The following is a 9,510-nucleotide window of genomic DNA, read 5'->3' on the forward strand; positions in this document are numbered from 1 at the left end:
CCCATTTTCAAGCACTTGAAACGCCATAGCACACAAGGCTACAGACCAAGTGCTCATCTAAATGTGTCTTGAATGTTGTGAGGGTTCCTGCCTCTACCATTCTTTCAGGCAGTGAGTTCCAGATTCCAACCACCCTCTGGGTGAAAAAGTTTTTCACTTAAATCCCCTTCAAACCTCCTGCCCCCTTATCTTGAAACTATGCCCCCTGGTTATTGACCCCACTACTAAAGGGGAAAAGTTCCTTTCTATCTTCCCTATCTAAGCCCCTCATAATTTTGTACACCTCAATCAGGTCCCCCCTTAGCCTTCTCTGCTCCAAGGAAAACAACCCCAGCCTGTTCAGTCTCTCTTCATAGCTGAAGCGCTCCAGCCCAGGTAACATCCTGGTGAATCTTCTCTGCACCCTCTCCAATGCAATCACATCCTTCCTATAGTGTGGCGACCAGAACTGCACACTTGTGTATGTAACCTGTTCCACCTTAAGAGAGCTTAAGCCTGTTCCACCTTAAGAGATGTACTACTTTCTCAGGCTGCTGTAGACGTAATACTGGGGGTGAACACACCGGTATATAAGCACTGTGCAGTAATCTTGTATTCAGTATAGTCCCTACCTCCAACCAGTAAAGACCTGTTTTTATTGTTACTCATTAGTCTGTGTCTTAATTAACTAAATAATTCACAGACTTAACACACACAGTACTCCAGCTGTGGCCTAACTAACATTTTGTACAGCTCCATCATAACCTCCCTGCTCTTATATTCTATGGCTCGGCTAATGAAGACAAATATCCCATATGCCTTTTTAACCACCTTATCTACCTGTCCTGCTGCCTTCAGGGATCTATGTACATGCACACCAAGATCCCTCTGATCCTCTGTCCTTCCTAGGGTCCTACCATTCATTGTGTATTGCCTTGATAGTCCTCCCAAAAAGCATCACCTCACACTTTTCAGGGTTAAATTCCATTTGCCACTGTTCTGCCCATCTAACCAACCAGTCTATATCATCCTGTAGCCTGAGGCTTCCCTCCTCGCTTTTTCGTGTCATCTGCGAACTTACTGATCATACCTCCTACCTACATTCATATCCAAATCATTAATGTACACTGCAAACAGCAAAGGACCCAGCACCAATCCCTGCGGTACACCACTGGACACAGCTTCCAGTCACAAAAACAACCTTCAACCATCACCCTCTGCCTCCTGCCACTAAGCCAATTTTGGATCCAATGTGCCAAACTGCCCTGGATCCCATGTGGGACTTGTCAAAAGCCTTACTGAAGTCAATGTAGACTACATCAACTGCACTACCCTCATCCACACACCTAGTCACCCCCTCGAAAAATTTGATCAAATTGGTTAGACATGATCTCCCCCAGACAAAGCCATGCTGACTAACCTGGATTAATCCTTGCCTCTCCAAGTGGAGACTAATTCTGTCCCTCAGAATTTTTTCCAATAATTTCCCTACCACTGGTGTTTGGCTCACTGGCCTGTAATTCCCTGGTTTATCCCTACTACCCTTCTTGAATAATGGTACTACGTTAGCTGTTCTCCAGTTCTCTGGCACCTCCCCTGTGGCCAGAGAGGTTCTGAAAAATTGTGTCAGAGCCCCTGCAATCTCCTCCCTTGCCTCACAGCAACCTGGGATACATCTCATCTGAGCCTGGGGATTTATCCACTTGTAAAACCGCTGGTACCTCCTCCCTCTCAATACTAATTTGTTCAAGTATATCACAATCCCCCTGCCTGATTTCTATGCCTACATCGTCCTTCTCCATAGTGAACACAGATGCAAAATATTCATTTAAAACCTCACCTACATCTTCCGGCTCTACACACAGATTGCCACTTTGGTCCCTAATGGGCCCTACTCTTTCCCTGGTTATCCTCTTACCCTTAATATACTTATAAAACACCTTGGGATTTTCCTTTATTTTGCCTGCCAATGTTTTTTCATGCCCCCTCTTCGCTCTCCTAATTTCTTTAAGTACCCTGCTGCAGTTTCTATACTCCTCTAGGGCTTCCACTGTTTTTAGTCCTTTGTATCTGCCAAAAGCCTCCTTTTTTCCCCCTAATCCACTCTTGTATATCCCTTGACATTCAGGGTTTCCCTGGGCTTGTTGGTCCCACCCTTGACCTTTATGGGAACATGTTGGTGTTGTACTCTCTATTTCCTTTCTGAAAGACTCCCACTGCTCTGATGTGGATTTTCCTACAAGTAGCTGATCCAGTCCACTCTCGCCAGATCCTGTCTTACCATATTAAAAATCAACCTTCCCCAATTTAAAACATTTATTTCCAGTCCTTTTCCATGACTACCTTAAATCTCACCGAATTATGGTCACTGTCACCAAAATGCTCTCCGACTGACACTTCTACCACTTGCCCGGCTACATTCCCTAGAATTAGGTCCAGTACCGTCCCCTCTCTTCTAGGACTTTCTACATGCTGGCTCAAAAAGTTCTCCTGGATGCACTTTAAGAATTCCACACCCTCCAAGCCTTTCACACTGACTATCCCAGTTAATATGGGGAAGTTAAAATCCCCTACTATTATTTCTACACTTCTGATATTTGCCTACATGTCTGTTCCTCTATCTCCCCCTGACTGTTTGGGGGTCTATAGTACACGCCCAGCAAAGTGCTTGCCCCCTTTTTGTTTTAAGTTCTACCCATATGGCCTCATTAGAGGAACCTGCTAAGATATCATCCCTCCTTACAGCAGTAATTAACTCCTTGATTAATATTGCGACACCCCTTCCTCTTTTACACCCCCCTCTGTCTCACCTGAACATTTTATACCCAGAATATTGAGCTGCCAGTCCTGCCCCTCCCTCAACCATGTCTCTGTGATAGCAACAATATCATACTCCCATGTGTTCATCAACACCTTCAATTCATCTGCCTTACTTGCAAGACTCCTTGCATTAAAATAAATGCCATCCAGCCTTGCCATAGTCCCTTGTGCCATTACATATTTGCTCTGCCTTCCAGGCTGACTTGTTTTTTCCTCCCCCTCTATATTTGGCTGTGCACCACCCCCCGACTATAGCTCCACTCCGCATCCCATCCTCCTGCCAAGTTAGTTTAAACCTCCCCCAACAGTGCTAGCAAACCTCCCCGCAAGGATGTTGGTCCCGTTTTGGTTCAGGGGCAACCTGTCCAACTTGTACAGGTCCCACCTTCCCCAGAAGCAGACCCAGTGATCCAGGAAACTAAAGCCCTCCCTCCTGCACCAACTCTTTAGCCATGCATTCCATCTGCTCTATCCTCCTATTCCTATACTCACTAGCATGTGGCACCGGGAGTAATCCAGAGATTACAACCTTTGAGGTCCTGCTTTTTAATCTGCTACCTAGCTCCCTAAATTCTTGTTGCAGGACCTCATCCCTCTCTACCCATGTCGTTGGTACCAATGTGAACCACGACCTCTGACTGTTCGCCCTCACCCTTCAGAATGCCCTGCAGCCGTTCAGTGACATCCTTGACCCTGGCACCAGGGAGGCAACATACCATCCTGGAGTCAAGTCTGTGGCCACAGCAACGTCTATCTGTTCCCCTTACGATATAATCCCCTATCACTATTGCTCTCACACTCTATTTCCTCCCCTCCTGTGCAGCTGAGCCACTCGTAGTGCCACAGACTTGGCTCTTGCTGCATTCCCCTGAGAAACCATCTCCCCCAGCAGTATCCAAAACGGAAAATCTGTTGGAGGGAGATGGACCCAGGGGACTCCTGCAATACCTTCCTAGTTCTTTTACTCTGTCTGGCGGGCACCCATTTCCTGTCTGCCTGTGCACTCTACCTGCGGTGTGACCACCTCGTTAAATATGCTATCCACGAAGATCTCAGCTTCGCCGATGCTCCACAGTGACTCCAGCTGCAGCTCCAGCTCCGAAACGCAGATTTCAAGTAACTGCAACTGGAGACACTTCCTGCACATGTGTTCGCCCTGGACACCTAAAGTGTGCCCGACTTCCCACATAGCACAGGAGGAGCACTCCACACAGCCGAGCTGCCCTACCATGTCCTACCCTTAATTTACTCCCTTTACTTCCTTTAAATTAAAGGAATATTAAATACACTAGGGACCTTACTTCCCTTTAAACACTACTTACTCTAAACTAGAGACCTTACTTTTACATTAACGACTGGACTGTAGAAATACTCACCAGGTCCTACTTACCAATCAGCTCCTTCCCTGGTTGTGACGTCACTTTAGTGGTTTCGCAGTTGTTGTTGTTTGATTGCTCCCGCTCTCGGACTCTTTCCTTGGTGTAAAGTAAGAACCAATTCCTACAGGGTGAAGAGTTAGGAAAAACCAAGGTGAAGCAAGGGAGCTCCTCCTTCCGCTCCTCACCCAACACCCTGACTCACCCAACTCGCAGCACTCTGTGTAAACTGCACTCATCTAGAGCAGGGGTTCTCAGCCAGGGTCCACACCACGGGGGATTGACTCGTTTCAGCAGGTGGTGGAAAGCTATCCCTGTTCGCGTTGAGGGGCCGAGGCCAAGTGAACTTTGACGGTTACCATGTGAGATGAACCCCCATCCCCGCCCCTCACACACCCCTTTCTCCCACCGGGGTCCGTAGAATTTTTATAACATGGGGTGGGGGGGCCTCAGTAGCAAAAAAAAAGTTGACACCCCTGATCAATGGCTACTACTGGCACACTGACTGCAGTACACACCATCTATGGAGTGCACGACAGCGACTCACCACTTCGACAGCACCTCCCAGCCTTGTGACCTCAAACAGCGAGAAAGTCATAGGAACAAGATCACCTCCAAATGACACATGATCCTAACTTGGACACATATGGGCTCGATTTTGCCATTGGTGGCGGGGTGGGTGGGGGTCAGGTGGTTAGCGAGTCCCGGTCCCGTCTCCGCTGTTGGGCGGGAAAATATTGCGATTTTGGCCTAATTGGGCAATTGATTCCCAGCATGTGCGAACCCCTGGTCCAATTAGTTTTTGGGCCTGAAACTCACCTCTGATGATATCATTTCTCCAGTTGCATTTAAGGGCTCCATGCAGCCTTGGTTCATTTTGTGCCTAAACGCTTGTGTTTGCTTCTGTTCAAAATAGTTTTTGGCGCTAGTGCAATGTTGACTTCAAGGCCCAAGGCCTCACCATGATTTAATGATGACTCACTTCATGCTCTGATGGAGGGAGCCAGAGCACAAAAGGAGGTGCTCGTTCCATCCTCTGGGAAGAAAAAACCTCCTCAGCAGACCAAAGCTGTGTGGCTGCAAATTGCCCAGGAGGTCAGTTCCAAATCGACGTGCAGCAGAACCTGGCTGCAGTGCCGAAAGAGGTTCAATGACCTTGTCCGAACAGGCAGAGTGAGTATACCATCACCTTTACCCTAATTCTGCTCCCCATCTCCTCTCAACACCATCACTCTGCATTGTCAACCTACTCCTACACATCCCACTTTACCCTTACATCCCTTACACCCTTAACCATCACTCTCTCTCTCAATGTGCACAATCACTTAACTATTCGACCCATACTCCCCATCACTGTTATGCTATAACAACTAACACCACACAGGGAGGGCCCTTTAGTATTGGGACCTCACTCCATCTTTGTATCCTTCTAAGCATCTATGCTATGGATTCTCTACACTCACTCCATCATGCTCACTCAAACTCCACTTGTTTGCCTCATTGCAGGAAAAGAGAGCCCACAATAAAAGGGAGAGGGCGAAGACCGGACGAGGGCCACCCCCAATAGCCCATCTTACCAGCGCAGAGGAGGTGGCCCTAGAGATTGTTGGCGCCGAGGAGGATGTGGAAGTGGGGGATGGACAGACGGGCACATCTGGTGGTGACAGAATTTGCATCTCTCTCATTGACATTGCATGAGTGACTGATATGCTCAAACAGATTGACTTATGATCATCTGCACTATTCCATGTACATGCTACGTCTATATCACATGTCTAACTCATGCCTTTACTCCCCCACAGGACCATCGACAGCCCCCCTCCCCACTGTCCAGGAGGAAGAGGCTGAGCTGGAAGACTCCTCAGAGGAACCTGCAACCTCTGAGGGCGCAGCATCAGCAGAATTAAGCGCACCCAGCACCAGCGCAGATACACACGCCTCGGTGGGATCTTCGGGACATAGAGTAGTGTTGTCACCTGGTGTATAACAGCTCACAAGTGAGCATCAGCAGATGGTGGAGACAGGGACAGCAATGGAGAGTCCTCATCGGAGGCCGCAGGGCGCTCCCAGCTCTGCTCAGCTGCATTTCGACCCTGTGCCTCCGAGTCCATCCAGAAGGAGAGCAAAAGCTGGAACTCCAGGAACAGGTGCAGGAGTCTCTGGCAGGTTTTGTCTCCGGGGTCACTGCAAGTGTGGAGTGGATGGAGGAGTCCAATGAGCAGAGCCTTTGTGGAGGCATTGGCGAATGAACACATCACCGCGGCAAGGATGGCAACCTCTGTGGAAAAGATAGCTACGGTAAAGGAGAGGATGGCTACAGCCATGGAGGAGCTAAGTCGCTAGAGTGTGGAAAACATGGTGAATGTTCAGAATAGACTGACATCTCTGGAGGAGCGATGGACAGCTATTGATCAGAGAAACCAGACCTTCATGGAAGTCCTCTGGAGTAGGACTGTCAGTGCAGAAACGGGTCCTCATGGCCCCCCTGATGTGCAGCAAGGTGCTGTCAAGCCACTTGCTAGCTCGGAAGTGGGGCTGACCCATGAGAGGGATGTTGGTGGCAGAGAACAAGGAAGTGGGGGCTCCTCTCCAAGAGTTCACACTCCCATGCCACTGCAGAGCCCTTGGTCAGAGCCCCACCAGTGTCCTCACCCAATTGAGATGGGCGTCTCAGCCCCTGCACAGCCACAGGAGGAGCAGACTGTTGGTGAGCCCTCACAGGCTTGCAACCCCAGAGGACGCGTGTTGAAGCAGGAGCAGCATGAGAGTGAGCAAGGGGCCACCACATCTGCTGAAGCTACAGGGGAAGCACCACGTAGGAGCACGTGTAAGAGGAAGATAAAGCACAAGTAGTCACAAGGGTAGTTATTTGGGTGTTCTGTTGTGTTTAATTGTTAAATGCCATCCTTTAGTCAATGTATTAAAATGAAGTGATGGCAAACTGTTGAAGTTCTGGACTCCGTCATTTCGGAAATGGAAGTTCCACAATAAGGGCTCAGGGCGAATTATATTTGTCATAATGGTGGTCCGAGTGATGGGAAGCCACAGGTTCTTGTCCATTGTCTATGGTGTGGTAAGAAGCTGCCAGGCACATGTGTTTGAATGGACAACTTAAGCAAATCTGGCCAAGATGAGTCCATCCCTTGCATCCCAGGCAGCTATGTGCTTGCGTGCTGCTGCAGCTAGTTGATGCGCATCCGCAAGGTCTTCGTTCTCATTCTCCTCCTCATCTGAGGAGGCTATGCGCTGAGCCACTTGTTCCTCAGGCAGCTGCAAGCCACGATGCTGTGCCATGTTGTGCAGTGCACAGCAGACCACGACGATTCTGGCGACCCTGGCTGCTGAGTACTGCAGGGCTCCACCTGATCTGTCAAGGCATCTGAATCGCATTTTCAGCAAGCCAATGGTTTGCTCGATGATGGATCTGGTCGAAATGTGGCTGGAGTTGTAGCGCTCCTCAGCTTCGTTGGATGGCCACCTGAACAATGTCATTAGCCACGTCTTCAGGAGATAGCCTTTGTCTCCAAGTAGCCATCCGCAAAGTTGGTTTGGTGGACTGAAGGGCGGAGGCACACTAGACTGCCGCAGGATGAACGAGTCATGGCAACTGCCAGGGTACTTGGCGCAAACATGCAAAATGTCCTTCTTGTGGTTACACACCAGCTGCACGTTGAGGGAGTGGAAGCCCTTGCGGTTGACAAAGAGCTGGGTTGTGATGGGGTGCCTTAAGGGCCACATGTGTGCAGTCTACGACACCCTGCACCCTTGGCAAGCCTGTCATATTTGCAAAGCCAACCGCACGCACGGTTACACTTGCTTGATCCGTGGAGAAGTATATGTAATTGTGCGCCTTGGCAAAGAGGGCATCGGTTACCTGCATGATGCAAGTGTGTGTGGCTGACTGGGAGATGCCGCTGATGATCCCTGGAAGGAGCCTGAAGCAAAAAAGTTGAGTGCGGTGGTGACTCTAAGGGGTGGCCACCTGCTCCTCTGGGCTCCAGGTGTTGGTGCAGCATTGCGCAGATGTCACTGACTACCTCTCACGAAAGTCTCAGCCTCCTTTGGCACTGCTGCTCAGTCATGTTGAGGAAACTCATCCTCATCCTGTAAACCTTGTTTTAGGGGTATCTCCTGCGGCGACGTACTTCCCTGCGCTGGTGCCTTCTGCCCTGTGCACCATCAGGTGGGTGAGCAGCAGTTTGGCATTCCTGTTGTTGCTGCTGTTGTGCCTGGTTCTGCTGCTGCCGCAGCTGCTCGTCCTCCAAACCTGAAGACCAGGACAAAGGGAAATAAATGGTTCCCATGCTGCTGGTAGATATCTCTGTTGAGGAAGCGCTCAGTCAATGTTGGGAGAGGTTTTCCCAGGAGGTCACAGGATCTCAGCTTCACCACTTCCAAGATCAGTGGACCTGCAAAAAGTTCTCCAAGACCTGAAAAAACAAAGTTCTGCCACCTGCAACTGATCCTCGTTAAGAGCTCTGTTTTTATGGTGGAGCTGCAGCTGTTAGGAAGCCAGCCACTTGTGAACCCAACAGGATTAGCTGGCGTGTTTCAGGAGAGACGTGCAGCACGTTGGAAATGTGGCAAAATTTGAAAGGCCTCTCAAAATGGGATTATAGAGGTACTTAAGTGGTAGTTAAGTGCCTGAAGGGCCTATCCCGCCGCCTGGAGGCGTGACTGAAACGGACTCTGCAAGCCTGCCTCTGGCAAAGTTGCGCAGAGGCGGGTTGACGACGGGATTGGAACCCACCGTCATTTTTTCAAATGTTCTCACCAGTCCCGCCTCCAAACCTGCCTCCTCAGGGCTGGTAAAATCCAGCCCCTGGATTGAGATTTTTCACTGCCACGCTCGCCAGCCCGCAGTTTTCCACTTACTCACTTTAATGGGCAGAAAAATCGAGGACTGGCAAACACAGAAGTGGGAAACATAGACATTTTGTTAGTCCTTTAACATCACTGGATCAGAATCTTGGAACTCCCTGCCTAATACCTCAGTGGGAGTAGTGCTCGAGTTTAAATAAAGCCACACAGTTTACTGGCACAGGTTACTGGTAAGTTTGTCTAGCTAGGACCATCCTACCCATTAGGGCACTGGATGCAGGATTATCACAAACTGAGTGGGAAGAATCCCGAACCCTCCAGCTTCCATTAGTAAACCAAGCTTGCTGGTCAATCATCAACAGCGCCCTCAAGTACTGCGGACCTACTTACCAAGGGGACCACAGAGGGATAACCTGCATTTCATATCTGTATGTCTTTTATTAATTAAAATTGAAATTTTAATGAAATTTGAACTTCGTCCAATGAGCCTCTGGGGTTAGTGCCAACTATGATT

This window comes from Somniosus microcephalus, chromosome 28, assembly GCF_052327205.1.
Source record: "Somniosus microcephalus isolate GS21.2 chromosome 28, FLI_Smic_1.0, whole genome shotgun sequence".
In the NCBI taxonomy this organism is placed as follows: domain Eukaryota; kingdom Metazoa; phylum Chordata; class Chondrichthyes; order Squaliformes; family Somniosidae; genus Somniosus; species Somniosus microcephalus.